General features: G+C 43.9%; 1 long non-coding RNA gene across 1 annotated transcript in view; it reads left to right on the top strand.

Moving 5' to 3' along the window:
• Positions 1–10,072, top strand: part of LOC141112971 (uncharacterized) — a 56,385-nt gene extending 46,313 nt beyond the window's left edge. The window contains exon 3 of the long non-coding RNA XR_012236677.1: positions 9,827–10,072. This is a non-coding gene — a long non-coding RNA (uncharacterized lncRNA). The remainder of the gene's footprint in view (positions 1–9,826) is intronic.
• The last annotated feature ends 4,129 nt before the right edge of the window (positions 10,073–14,201 follow it).

Genomic DNA, 14,201 nt, shown 5'->3' with positions numbered 1-14,201 from the left:
AAAGGGGGGGCCCCTCATGGTTTCTTGCACCGGGGCCCTGAAGGTTCTAGTTACACCACTGCCCTATACCATATACAGTGCCTTGAAAAAGTATTTATAACCCTTGAAATTTTCCATATATTGTCATATTACAACCCAAAACGTAAATGTATTTTATTGGGATTTTATTTTGGTCTCATCTGACCAGAGAACCCTCTTCCACATGTTTACTGTGTCCCCCACATGGCTTCTCGCAAACTGCAAACGGCAATTCTTATGGATTTCTTTCAACAATGGCTTGCTTGTTGCTACTCTTCCATAAAGGCCATATTTGTGGAGTGCATGACTAATAGTTGTCCTGTGGACAGATTTTCCTACCTGAGCTGTGGATCTCTGCAGCTCCTCCAGAGTTACCATGGGCCTCTTGGCTTCTTCTCTGATTAATGCTCTCCTTGCCAGGCCTGTCAGTTTAGGTGAACGGCCATGTCTTGGTAGGTTTGCAGTTGTGCCATACTCTTTCCATTTTCGGATGATGGATTGAACAGTGCTCCGTGAGATGTTCAAAGCTTGGGATATTTTTTTATAACCTAACCCTGCTTTAAACTTCTCCACAACTTTATCCCTGACCTGTCTGGTGTGTTCCTTGGCCTCCATGATGCTGTTTGTTCACTAAAGTACTCTAACAAACTTCTGAGGGATTCACAGAACAGCTATATTTATACTGAGATTAAACTACACACAGGTGGACTCTATTTACTAATTAGGTGACTTCTGAAGGCAATTAGCTCCACTAGATTTTAGTTAGGGGTATCAGAGTAAAGGGGGCTGAATACAAATGCACGCCACAATTTTTACATATTTACTGTATTTGTAAGAAATTTGGAAAACCATTTATCATTTTTATTCCACTTCACAATTATGTGCCACTTTGTGTTGATCTATCACATAAAGTCCCAATAAAACACATTTACATTTTTGGTTGTAACATGACAAAATGTGAAAAATTTCAACGGATATCAATACTTTTTCAAGGCACTGTACTTGTTAACAAAAAAAGAGATGAGCAAATATTGAAAAATCTGGTCTGTGAGTGATTTAGAGGAGTGAATGCCATTGCTTGCTTTACTGATCACTCACTGTGTTCATTCATAACAGAAGCATAGTAAACTTTGTTTGCCATGCTTCAGTTTGTGAATTAACAGGAAGAGCTATTAACAGTACAGAGCTATTCCTGTTCATTCATTCTGTGTAGCTGAGGCTGTACAGACAGAGATTGAGGACTGTGTCCTCAATCTCTTATCTCTTCTCAAAAATGAGAAATCAGGGGTCTGTTTAGACCCCTGATATTCACCAAAGCCCCCAACAGGGTTGATAAAAATAATAAAAATTATAATTGTAAAAAAAAAAAAACAAATAAATAAAATAATAAAAATAAAAAACTACTGACACCATCCACTGCTCTACTGATACCGTCCACTGCCCTAGTGTCAGAAACCATGAATAAGACTGAGACAGAAGTACAGTTGAATCACACTTGTTTAATAATAAAAAGGTAAACAGTGTAAACGTAGTCAAAACATAGCCAGAGTTCAGGAACCGGAACAGATAGTCAGACAAGCCAAAACGTCAGGGAGCCAGAGATGAGCGTAGAAGAACAGCAAGCAGGATCTGGAGCCAGAAGGAATGTCAGCCAAGCAAGTCTTTAACAGGGACACAGGAGAGAGTCTCTAGAGATGTGACCAAGGCGAAGGCAGAGATCATCTGGGCTGGACAGCTTAAGTAGGTAGGACTAACAAGCAGGATATCATCAACAGGTGAGTCACTGTGGAGAGATAGGAGCTGGCAATTAGCCGACAGCTGAGCAGCCAGCTTTGAGAAGGAGAGGCTGAGCCCAGCACTGACAGTACCCCCTCCTCAATGAACCCTCCCCCTCGGAGGACCACCTGGCTTGAGGGAAAATCATCTATGGAAATCACGGAGGAGGACAGGGGCATGTACGTCCGAGGATGAGACCCAAGAGCGTTCCTCCGGACCGTACCCTTTCCAATGCAGCAGGTACTATATGCACCCACGAAACCTACGAGAGTCAACAATGGACTACACTACATACGCCTCATGGTTCTCAACCTGTACAGGGTGAGGACGAGGCACCGAGGTGGTAAAACGGTTGCAGACCAAAGGTTTTTTGAGACATGAAATACATTTGAGATACGCATATTAGAAGGAAGGTCTAATGCGTAAGCCACTGGGTTAATCCTGCATAGAATATGGAATGGCCCAATAAACCAATTGCAAACTTCAGAGAGGGAACACAAAGTTCAAGGTTGCGAGATGACAGCCAGACCCTGTCCCCAACCTGGTAGGAAGGCACAGGCAGGCATCTACGGTCAGCATGGAGTCTGCACCTATCATTAGCATGTCGCAAAGCCTCCTGAACTTGTGCCCAAGTGGAACGAAGACTACAGAGATGCTCCTCTAACGCAGGAATACTCTGCAGAACAAACAAGTCAGGCAACATGGAAGGTTGGAAACCATAGTTCGCCATAAACAGGGACAATTGGGAAGCAGAATTCAAGGCACTATTGTGAGAAAACTCCACCCATGGTAAGAGGTCTGACCAGTTTTTATGATGGTCAGAAATATAGCAATGTAGGAATTGCTCCAAAGACTGATTGGTGCTGTCAGAGCTGGGCTCAGCTCTTCCTTTTCTCAGCTGGCCGCTCAGCTGTCGTCTAATTGCCAGCTCCTATCTCTCCACAGCCACGCACCTGTTGATGATATCCTGCTTGTCAGTTCTGCCTACTTAAGCCGTCCAGCCCAGGGGATCTCTGCCTTCGCCTTGGTCAACATCACAGAAACTATCTCCTGCATTCCTGTTAATGAATTGCTTGGCTGACATCCCTTCTGGCTTCAGATCCTGCTTGCTGTTTTACTACACTGATCTCCGGCTCCCTGACGTTTGACTTGTCTGACTATCCATTCCTGGTTCCTGAACTCTGGCTATGTTTTGACTACGTTTACCCTGTTTACCTTTTTTTTATATTATTAAACAAGTGTGATTTAACTGTACTTCTGTCTCAGTCAGATTAATGGTTTCTGACAGTAGGCGAAGGCCACGAATTCAGAAGATGCAGTTAATCCACTTGTTTGTAATATTTTTTCCAGATTGGATGAGCAGGATCACCGCATGGATCAGTTTTCCATGGTGTTACAAACACTCCTGATTAGCATGGCTCACCTGGAATCTCCCACTGTGGCTGCTTCGGTACAACCGGTCTTGCAGACCGTCCCTGCTGCTGCGCCGCCTTAAGTATTACCTCTATAAGTGGTTCCGCTCTGCTTCCCCAGCGATTTGGGGGCAATCCAGTCCAATTCAGAGGTTTTCTCAACCAGACTGAGATATACTTTGAGATGCTGCCCCAGGGACAGAAGCAAAGTAGGTTTCCTAAGATCTTTGCTTTCTGAGAGAGCCTTGGCCTGTGCAAACCCTCTATGGGAGACGCAAAAACCTGTTGTCTTGAGTTACCCTGAGTTTGTGGCTTCCTTTAAAAGGGTATTTGACGTTCCTGCACGCTTCGCTTCTGCTGCCAAGTGCCTCATGTTCATCAAACAGAGTATGAGAACTGTTGCCGTTTACGCCATTGAATTCCGTACTCTGGCAGCAGAGGTTGTTTGGAACAATGAGACCCTAGTGGCTGCTTTTTCTCATGGTCTCTCAGATTCCATCAAGGATGCGGCCCGAGATATACCCACTGAGCTGGAGAAGTTGATCACGTTTGCCATCCTCATTGACTCCAGACTCAGAGAAAGAATCTCTTTTAAGAAGCGCTTGCAGAAGCCTCCTGTACGTTTGTGTCCAAGCTTTGCAGTCCCACCCGTGCCTCCCTCACCTCCCATGCCTCCTGGTACCGAGTCAGTCAGTGAAGGTGAACCCTTGCACATGGGTTTCACACGTCTCTCTGCGGATGAGAGAACCTTTAGGAGGAGGAAGAGATTGTGCCTTTATTGTGGCCAGGCAGGTCACTTTTTGAAGTCCTGTTCTACCCGTCCAGGAAACGCCTGAACCTTGAGGTCCTGTCATGGACAGACCTTAGGTGGCATTGTTTCATCCCCAGTTATCCAGAAGGATAAGCCCTTGGTTTTGGTCACCCTTTATTGGTCTGAGTCGTCCATCGAGATACAGGCTCTAATCGACTCTGGGGCTGCGGGCCTGTTCATTGATGCTGCCTTTGTATCGAAGCACTCGATTCCGCTGCAGCTGCGTGACACTCCACTTGCCATTGAGGCTCTTGACAGGACACCTCTACAGCCTGCCCATGTGACTCATGAGACGGTTCCATTGTCCATGGCCATAGGGGCTCTTCACCATGAGATAATCCAATTCCAAGTTATTTCCTCATCTAAGTTTCCGCTGGTTCTCAGTTATCCTTGGTTACAGAGGCACAACCCCTCTTTTGAATGGCTCCATGCCAAGGTTCTCTCCTGGTCGCCAAAATGCAGTAAGACATGCTTCCAGAAGGTAGCCATGGTCCTGTGCACCTCTTCACTCTCCTCCCTGCCAAAGGAGTACCGCAATTTTAGTGATGTCTTTGACAAAGGTAAAGCCGGTAGTTTGCCTCCACACCGGTCGTATGATTGCGCAATTGACCTTCGACCTGGTGCCATACCCCCTTACCCTTTGTCGGTCTTGGAGGATAAGGCCATGGAGTTGTATGTTGCGGACGCACTTTCTCGAGGTTTCATCCGCAATCCTCGTCTCCTACTGGTGCTGGTCTCTTCTTTGTGAAGAAAAAGAATAGTGAACTGAGACCTTGTATTGATTATAGGGGTCTCAATCATTTCACGATTAAGAATGCCTATCCGATTCTGTTGATTACGGAGTTATTTGACCGCCTCAAGGGAGCAACGGTTTTCACAAAGCTTGATTTGAGAGGGTTTGGATTAGGTGGGTGACGAGTGGAAAACTGCTTTAATACCAGAACAGGCCATTATGAATACCTCGTAATGCCTTTGGGCCTTTGTAACGCCCCGGCAGTTTTCCAGGAATTTATTATTTATTGTCCTCCGAGATTTGTTGCAGTTATGTGTGTTGGTTTATCTTAATGATATCCTCATATTCTTCAAGTCCCTGGAGAGCCACCACACAGATGTCTGTAGTGTGCTTCAGAAACTAAGAGAGAACAATCTCTTTTGTACATTGGAGAAGTGCGAATTCCATCGTGAACAGGTTAAATTCTTGGGCTATGTGATTTCCACTGCTGGTTTTTCGATGGACCCAGAGAAGCTTTCTGCAGTCCTACAGTGGCCCCGACCCGTGGATTTATGTTCATTGCAGCGTTTTCTGGGCTTTGCCAACTATTATCGGAAGTTTATTCGTAACTTCTCATCTCTGGTCAAGCCCCTAAATGATATGACCAGAAAGGATAGTAATCCACAGAGTTGGTCTCCGGAGTCTGTTAAGGCTTTTGAGAGTCTCAAGACTGCCTTTGTTTCTGCTCCTGTATTGGCACATCCTGATCCTACGTTACCTTTTATCCTTGAGATTGATGCTTCTGAGACTGGTGTTGGTGCCTTTCTGTCTCAACGTCCTACCTCTGAGAGCGCTATGCATCCTAGTGGCTACTTTTTCAAGAAATTGTCACCTGCGGAATGCACTTACGAGATTTGTGACAGAGAGCTGCTAGCGATCATTTTAGCCCTGAAAGAATGTAGACATCTCCTCGAAGGTACCACTGTGCCGGTTCTCATTCTTACTGACCATAAGAATCTCACATTCTTGTCTGAGGCTAAACACCTCTCTTCCAGAAGGGCATGGTGGGCTTTTTTTTGTCAAATTTCAATTACATTGTCTCATTCTGTAAGGGCTGACGCTCTGTCACGACAATTTTCCTCCACTTCCAAGATGGAGTCAGTTCCGTTTCCGGTATGCAGAAGATAAAGCAAGCTGAATTCCTAACTGTGCACAAAAGGCTCACCAAAACCGGGACACAAACTGACTACCCCTGTCCGAGTCACGTTGGGTAGCCCATGTAAGCGAAAGATCTCCCGAGCAAAAATGGAAGCCAGTTTCTTAGAAGTGGGCAACTTCTTAAGTGGAATACAATGGGAAACAAGACCGATCAACCACCATAAGGATAACTGTGTGTCCCTGAGAGTTGGGTAACTCCACAATGAAACCCATAGACAGGTGGGTCCAGAGCCTCTCTCCATTGGGTACTGGTTGTAGGAGGCCCACTGAATGGTGTCGTGGAGTCTTGCTCTGAGCACACATGGAACAGGCAACTACGAAGCGGTTACATCAGCACGTAGACTACGCCACCAGAATTGTTGGGAAATGGCCCAAAAGATTTGATTCTTCCAAGGGTGGCCAGCAGCCTTGGGAGAATGGTAAATCTAGAGCACAGTAGTACGAAGACTCTCTGGGTCCATGGAAAAGCAGTGGAAATGCCCAGGAATTTAACTTGTTCACGATGGAATTTGCACTTCTCTAATTTACAATAGAAATTGCTCTCTCTTAGTTTCTGAAGCACACGACAGACATCTGTGTGGTGGCTCTCCAGGGACTTGGAAAATATGAGGATATCGTCGAGAGGACATCATTAATAAATCTGTGGAAAATTGCCAGGGCGTTACAAAGGCCAAAAGGCATTACGAGGTACTCATAATTGTCTGTTCTGGTATTAAACGCAGTTTTCCACTCGTCACCCTCCTTTTTCCTTTACGAGATTGTATGCCCCTCTCAAATCAAGCTTTGTGAAAAACGGTGCTCCTTTGAGACAGTCAAATAACTCTGTAATCAACGGTATTGGATAGGCATTCTTAATCGTGAAACGATTGAGACCCCTATAATCAATACAAAGTGTTAGTTCACCACTCTTCTTCTTCACAAAAAAGAGATCAGCACCAGCAGGAGACGAGGATTGCAGATGAAACCTCGAGAAAGTGCATCTGTAACATACTGCTCCATGGCCCTTTCCTCCAAGCAATGGCATCCCTGGGGGGGGCAGAGGTGGCCCTGACTCCCCCAACATTATGCTGTGCCCCATCATGTGCCCCCCCCCAATAAAAAGAAAAAAATTATTTATTTATTTATTTTTTTTTTTTACAAAAAATCAATGTCTAAGAGGGAGAGAGTGCCCAGTCAGCTCCTGTGGGTGATTCCTCCCCCCTCCCTCTGCTTGCTGACACTGCATAATGCGAGCGCTCACACAACCACGGCCGCCCGATCTGCTCCTTCCCTGCATCCTCAAGAGCGTAGTAAAGGGCCCCAGTATATAGTTATATATCTATAGATATATATCTATAGATATATATATATATATATATATATATATATATATATATATATATATATATATACTGTATATATATATATATATATATATATATATATATATATATATATATGCATTTTATAGTTGCCCCCCTACTTTTGTCCCTGTCCCCCCATGTGCCCCTCCTAAATATGAAAGCTGGAGACGCCACTGCCTCCAAGACCGACAAAGGGTAAACCCGGCCACGAGGGGGTATGGCGCCAGGTTGAAGGTCAATTGCGCAATCATACGACCGGTGGAGGCAAACTCCAACTACCTTTGTCAAAGACATCGCTAAAATCGCGGTACTCCTCCGACAGGGAGGAGAGTCAAGAGGTGCACAGGACCTTGGCTACCTTCTGGAAGCATGACTTGCTGCATTGTGGTGACCAGGAGGAGGGGACTTCAGCACAGAGGGATGGTGCCTCTGTAACCAAGGATAACCAATAACCAGCGGAAACTTAGGTGAGGAAATAACTTCGAATTGGATTATCTCATGGTGAAGAGCCCCTACAGCCATGGATAACAGAACAGTCTCATGAGTCACATGGGCAGGCTGTAGAGGTCTCCCGTCAAGAGTCTCAATGGTAAGTGGAGTGTCACGCAGCTGCAGCGGAATCGAGTGCTTCGATACAAAGGCAGCATCAATGAACAGGCCTGCAGGCCCAGAGTTGATTAGAGCCTATATCTCGACAGACGATTCAGCCCGAAAAAGGGTAACCGAAACCAGGGACTTACTCTTCTGGATAACTGGGGATGAAACAACGCCACCTAAGGTCTGTCTATGACAGGACCTCAAGGTGCGGGTGTTCCCTGGACGGGTAGGACAAGACTTCAAAAAGTGACCTGCCTGGCCACAATAAAGGCACAATCTCTCCCTCCTCCTAAGGGTTCTCTCATCCGCAGAGAGACGCGTAAACCCCGAGTGCATGGGTTCATCTTCACAGACCGACTCGGTACCATCTGGGCTGGACAGTTTAAGTAGGTAGGACTAACAAGCAGGATATCATCAACAGGTGAGTCACTGTGGAGAGATAGGAGCTGGCAATTAGCCCGACAGCTGAGCGACCAGCTTTGAGAAGGAAGGGCTGAGCCCAGCCCTGACACCTAGTGACACCAACATCTGCCCTACTGATACGTCCACTGCCCTACTGACACTCCACTGCTCTGCTGACACTGTCCACTGCTCTACTGACACATTTCACTGCTCTACTGATACTGTCCACTGTTTTATTGACACCATCAACTGCTCTACTGACATCATCCTCTGCCCTTCTGACATCAACCACTGCCCTACTGACACCAACCAATGCCCTACAGACACTGTCCACACACCATCCACTGCCCTACTGACACCAACCACTGCTCTACTGATTATAATTTCGACTCTTAAGGTAGGCTATGTTTATATTTTTACAGTGACATTTGTTTTATTATAGTTTTCAAATTTTTCTTACCAGCTGGTTAGGCCTTGCTAGTTAATTTTCCTTACTAGTTAGTTAGGCCTTGCTAATTAATTCCTTTTTTTTAACCACTTGCCGACCAGCTCATGCCGATACAAGCAGAATAGCATGGCTGCGTAAAACAACGTATGGACACTTTGTTCCCTTTAAGAGCCACCGGAGGTGCGCACCTGCAGCACGGCGGGCGACCCAATGCACGTGGTTGGTGGGCGCGATCACAGACGTTGTTCATAAAGACCGCTTGTCTTTACAAGATAGTACTAAAATTATCAGACCCAGTCGCAGAATGCCCTTCATCTCTCAATTCCATCCATTTTCCACCAAAATTAACAACATTATAAAAAAACACTGGTCTATCTTAAATAACAGCTATCCATTTGTGCCGGAGTTTTACCCCCCCCCCCCTGTCATTGTATCGCAGAGGTAGAAGCATTTATGACAGAGTGGTAAAATCAGATCAGTATTCATCTCCTATACCCTGTGTGACTTTTCTGGGCCCTAAAAATCAGGGATCTTTTCCTTGCCTCTCGTGTATACAATGTTCTAGCATGATGAAAGGCAAATGTTTTTCTCATCCACAAAAGGGCTATGATATATCTATTAGAGATTACTACACCTGTCAGTCTACCCATGTTATCTATATTATTAAATGTCCGTGTGGACTCCTCTATGTGGGGGAAACCACACAGAAAATAAAGGATCGCATTGTGAGACATAAGTACTCCATCAGGGACAAACTAGAGAATCTGCCTTTATCGAGACATTTTGTAGATAAGGATCATACAGTCTCCCAACTTAGATTCAGGGTGATTGACGTGGTTTCATGAAATAGACGGGGTGGTAATAGAGAATTAGAGTTTAAGAAGAAAGAAGTCCATTGGATACATCGGCTTGATGCCCTTCAACCTAAGGGGTTAAATTCAGATTTTGATCTGTATTTATTTCTTTAATGTTGTTTTTCTTGGTTATTGTATATATTTTTTCTTACTTTTTTCTTTTTTTTTCCTTGTTTTACGTTATGTTATTTTTTATTGCACTTTATCACATACGTGCATGTGTGTGCATCTTTAGCTTGTCAGACGTCCATCCCCGGCATACACAGACGGCCTCCCCTCCACCACTGAGTATCTTGTGCCTGCAAAACAGCCACTCGCCCGCCCATGACTGGGCTCTGAGCTTGCACTGCGTAAATGGTATGCCGTGATCCGGAACAATATCCCGACTAGACGCCAAGGCAGGAGACAAACGAAATGTAGGTCCATTGGAGGAGGACAAAAAAGGAACGCAGTCCCTAGTGGTGAGTTCAAATGTATGGGTATAGGGTCCTATAGCATTGGGGAGGAGGCGGGGTTAACCCACACGTAGGCTGCCATGGAGTCTGTCAGGAAAAAACATTTTGCCTATAGTTCTACTTTAACTTCTGTCTCTTCTGGGGCACAATGTAGTAAGTCTAGAGGCAGCCTAAATATAATTCTGGAATAGCCTTTGCTTGCATTCTCCAGGCTTTTCCGCATACATAGGATTTTCCTCTAGCCACAAAGTAACAAAATTACCTCTTGTAATTATTATTTATGTACATTTGTCTCTGGAAATAGCCATGCGGTTTAGACTAATAAAGAAAATCATTATGTGAATTCCACTACGGAAAGTTGATAGCTTGTGAAGAAAAGGGTCTTATTGCTTTCTAGTTTTAAACTTTATGACCAAACACTAATAAATTCAATGAGAAAAGTCTAAAGTTAGCAGCAGGCAAACCTTTTAATGGACTTCCCATTCCAAACTAGGGCCAAGCTCTTAAAAAAATTCCCCACTCCCCCTGCATAATTATTATTGATCTGTTGCCATGCACCTGGTATTTTAAAGACATTACTAACTTCCACTTGGCTTAAGTGGCAGGCGGAAGCATTTTTAGGTTGTAAACAATCTGGCAGACCAACTGAAGTATATTTATTTCTGTCCTAGAGGACAGCTTTCTAAATTATTCATCATGTTGACTGTCTTAAACCCATATCAAAACTCTCTTTAACTTTTAAGCTGGCCAAAGACAAGATGATATGACAATGACCGGACTGGATTATATTTTCATGTCTTTGGGTCAACCTGATGACATCCCTCTTGGGTATTTGTAATAGTAATACATCTAATAGGTAAAAACCTGTTTTTAAGATATTGTTCGTGCCCCCCCTAAAATATGAGGGGTACCAGTAAAAATTGACCACTCCTTTCTAGAAATTAACATAAATACTGGCTATTTTTTTGTTATAAGCATAAAAACAAATCTGTTCTAAATTAGGCTTCCCACAGCACAGCAAGAATTTATGGTTTGTGACTTACTGTATGTGTTTGGAGGAAGAAAAATGCTAATTATGACCCTAAGAACACCATCCCTACAGTCAAGCACAGAGTTGAAAACATTATGCTTTGGGGCTTTTTTTCTGCTAAATGTACAGATCGACTTTGCCGCATTGAGGGGCCAATGGAAGGGGCCATATATTGTAAAATCTTGGATGAGAACCTTCTTCCCTCAGCCAGAAACACTGGAGATGGGTCATAGATTGGTCTTTCAGCATTATAATGAGCCAAAACATACCGCCGAGGCAGCGGTGGCTAGTCCATAAGGGGCGCCGCCCCCTTAATCTCTATGTACCAGCCCCTAATCTCCATGTGGGGCGCTGGACACATAGATTTCTATTTCATTTCTTTTTAAGCACATGATTAGAGCCTGAGGCTCTAATTGGCTTCAAAAACCCATTTTTGACATTAGCGAATCAACACTTGGTATTGTCTTCCTGCTTCTCCTCCAAGCCATTCAGGACACAAAGTGGATCTTCAGATCGGAATGGCCAGGAGGAGAAGCCGTGGAAGCCACCCACAACCTAAATGGGGTAAGTGCGGACCTGGAGGGGGGGGGTTTCTTTTGCCGCCCCTCCCCCAAAAAACGGAGCACCAGCCGCCACTGCGCCAAGGCAACAAAGAAGTGACTCAATAAGAAGCACATTTACTGCTTGCCAACCAGCACACGCCAATGTACATCGGCAGAATGGCGCTGGTAGGCAAAAGGGTGTACAGGTACGTCCCCTTTAAGATGCGGTGTTGCGGGCACGCGCTCGCGGCCGGCGCCCGCCGCGGTCTCTGTGACCGTGACTGGAGGTCCCGTGGACTGGATGTCCGCCGGGTGCCCACGATTGTGTCACGGAGAGGAAGAATGGGGAGATACTTTTGTAAACAAAGCATCTCCCAGTTCTGCCTAGTGACAGGACATCGAGAGCAGTGATCACTGTCCTGTGTGTTGAAGTCCAGCCCCCTAACAGTTAGAATCACTCCCTAGGACACACTTAACCCCTTCACTGCCCCCTAGTGGTTAACCCCTTCACTGCCAGTGTCATTTACACAGTAATCAATGCATTTTTATAGCATTGATCGCTGTATAAATGACAATGGTCCCAAAATAGTGTCAAAAATGTCCGCTGTGTCCACTAAAATGTCGCAGTCCCGATAAAAATCGCAGATCGCCGCCATTACTAATAAAAAAAAAAATCAAAATAAAAATGCCATAAACTATCCCCTATTTTGTAGATGCTATAAATTTTACGCAAACCAATCAATATACGCTTATTGCGTTTTTTTTTTACCAAAAATATGTAGAAGAATATATATCGGCCTAAACTGAGGGAAAAAAATGTTTTTTTATATATTTTTGGGGGATATTTATTATAGCAAAAAGTAAAAAATATTGGTTTTTTTTTCAAAATTGTCGCTATTTTTTGTTTATACCGAAAAAAATAAAAACCGCAGAGGCAATCAAATACCACCAAAAGAAAGCTCTATTTGTGGGAAAAAAGGACACCAATTTTGTTTGGGTACAACGTCACACGACCGTGCAATTGTCAGTTAAAGCGACGCAGTGCCGAATCGCAAAAAGTGCTCTGGTCAGGAAGGGGGGTAAAATCCTCCGGTGCTGAAGTGGTTAAGGCCATGAAGTGGCCTAGCCAGTCTCCAGACCTTAATCCTATAGAAAATTTATGGAGGGAGCTGAAACTTTGAGTTGCCATGCAACAGCCAAGAAACTTTAAGAATATATAGAAGATCTGTAAAAAAGATTGGAACGAAATACCTGCTGAGATGTGTGCAAACCTGGTCACTAACTGCAAGAAACTTCTTACCTTAGTGCTTGCCAACAAGGGTTTCTCCACCAAGTACTAAGTCATGTTTTGCTTGGGGATCAACAAATTTTTTACTCACTGAACTGCAACTCAGTTTATAAAATGTGTGTTTTTTCTGGATTTTTGGTTAATAGTCTGTCTCTGTCATTTAAAATACACCTATGATAAAAATGATAGACCTCTCATTTCTTTGTAAGTGGGCAAACTTCCAAATTCTGCAGGGGATCAAATAATTATTTTCCCCACTGTATTGATTGGGCTGTTTTAGCAGTCTGGGGGTCTTGTGAGTGTGACATAATCCAAATATAGTGGTCCAAATATTTGATCTAAAACAAACTTTAGAATCTTGCACGGTCAATAGAAGTGGTTGTTCAACACTACGTTCAACACTACCTATTTATCCTCATAATACATGAAGCTCTCCAAACATTTGGGATCTGAGTATACTTAATATACTTCAGCTTCTCCAGTTGTAGACACCACTTACATTGCCATTAAATCTAAAATGACTTAAAGCCCAACTAAAATTTCAGTTTAAATAAGCTAAGTTCATTCTGGGTGCTTTAAAACAGAAGGTGTGCAAAGTCTTTTATTTTATCTTCTTAGGAAAGCAGTCACAGTGTGAGTAGAACATCTTGTCCATTGCTAGAAAGCTGCAGAGAAGGACCCTTCTCCCTGTGTTAGAGTCAGAGCTCTTCATTCAGTAAGGAGCATGGGTTTTGCTGATTGCAGACATATACTGTAGGTTTGACGCAGCAGGTGCACAATTCTGCAGAGGGTCCACTGCTTCCACACATTGTACTGGGTTCTTCTTTGCCACTTGCTGGCAGGGGCCAGGGATTTTTATTTGGGCTTGCCTGCTTCCGAAGAAAACAATCGGTAAGTCTTTGCACACCTTTTGTTTTATGCACCTGAATGTATTTATCTGATATAAAATTAAAGTTGATCTGGGCTTTAGTAACTGATAATTTAAACATTTATAGTCAAAGGAAGTCCTCCTTAAGGCTCTATTCACACTAATGCGTTTTTTTATGCATTTTGCATTTTGCAGAAATGCAGGGAAATTCTTTAACATGGGTTTCTATGGAACATATTTACATCAATGCATTTTTGGGCCTCTGCTCTTTTGGAAAGGATGGGGGACTTTTTTCCCGCAAAATGCAGCGTTTTGCATGTAATAGACTTCAATGGACCCCCATCCAAAATGCAAGTACCACGTTTTTTACTGCGATTTAGACGTGATTCACGGTTTTAAAAAAACTGTTTACACTGTGTATAGCTGG

The sequence above is a fragment of the Aquarana catesbeiana genome, linkage group LG11 (assembly GCF_042186555.1).
Source record: "Aquarana catesbeiana isolate 2022-GZ linkage group LG11, ASM4218655v1, whole genome shotgun sequence".
In the NCBI taxonomy this organism is placed as follows: Eukaryota; Metazoa; Chordata; class Amphibia; order Anura; family Ranidae; genus Aquarana; species Aquarana catesbeiana.
The sequence above is the reverse complement of the archived record's forward strand: the minus strand, read 5'-3'. Positions and strand labels throughout refer to the sequence as shown.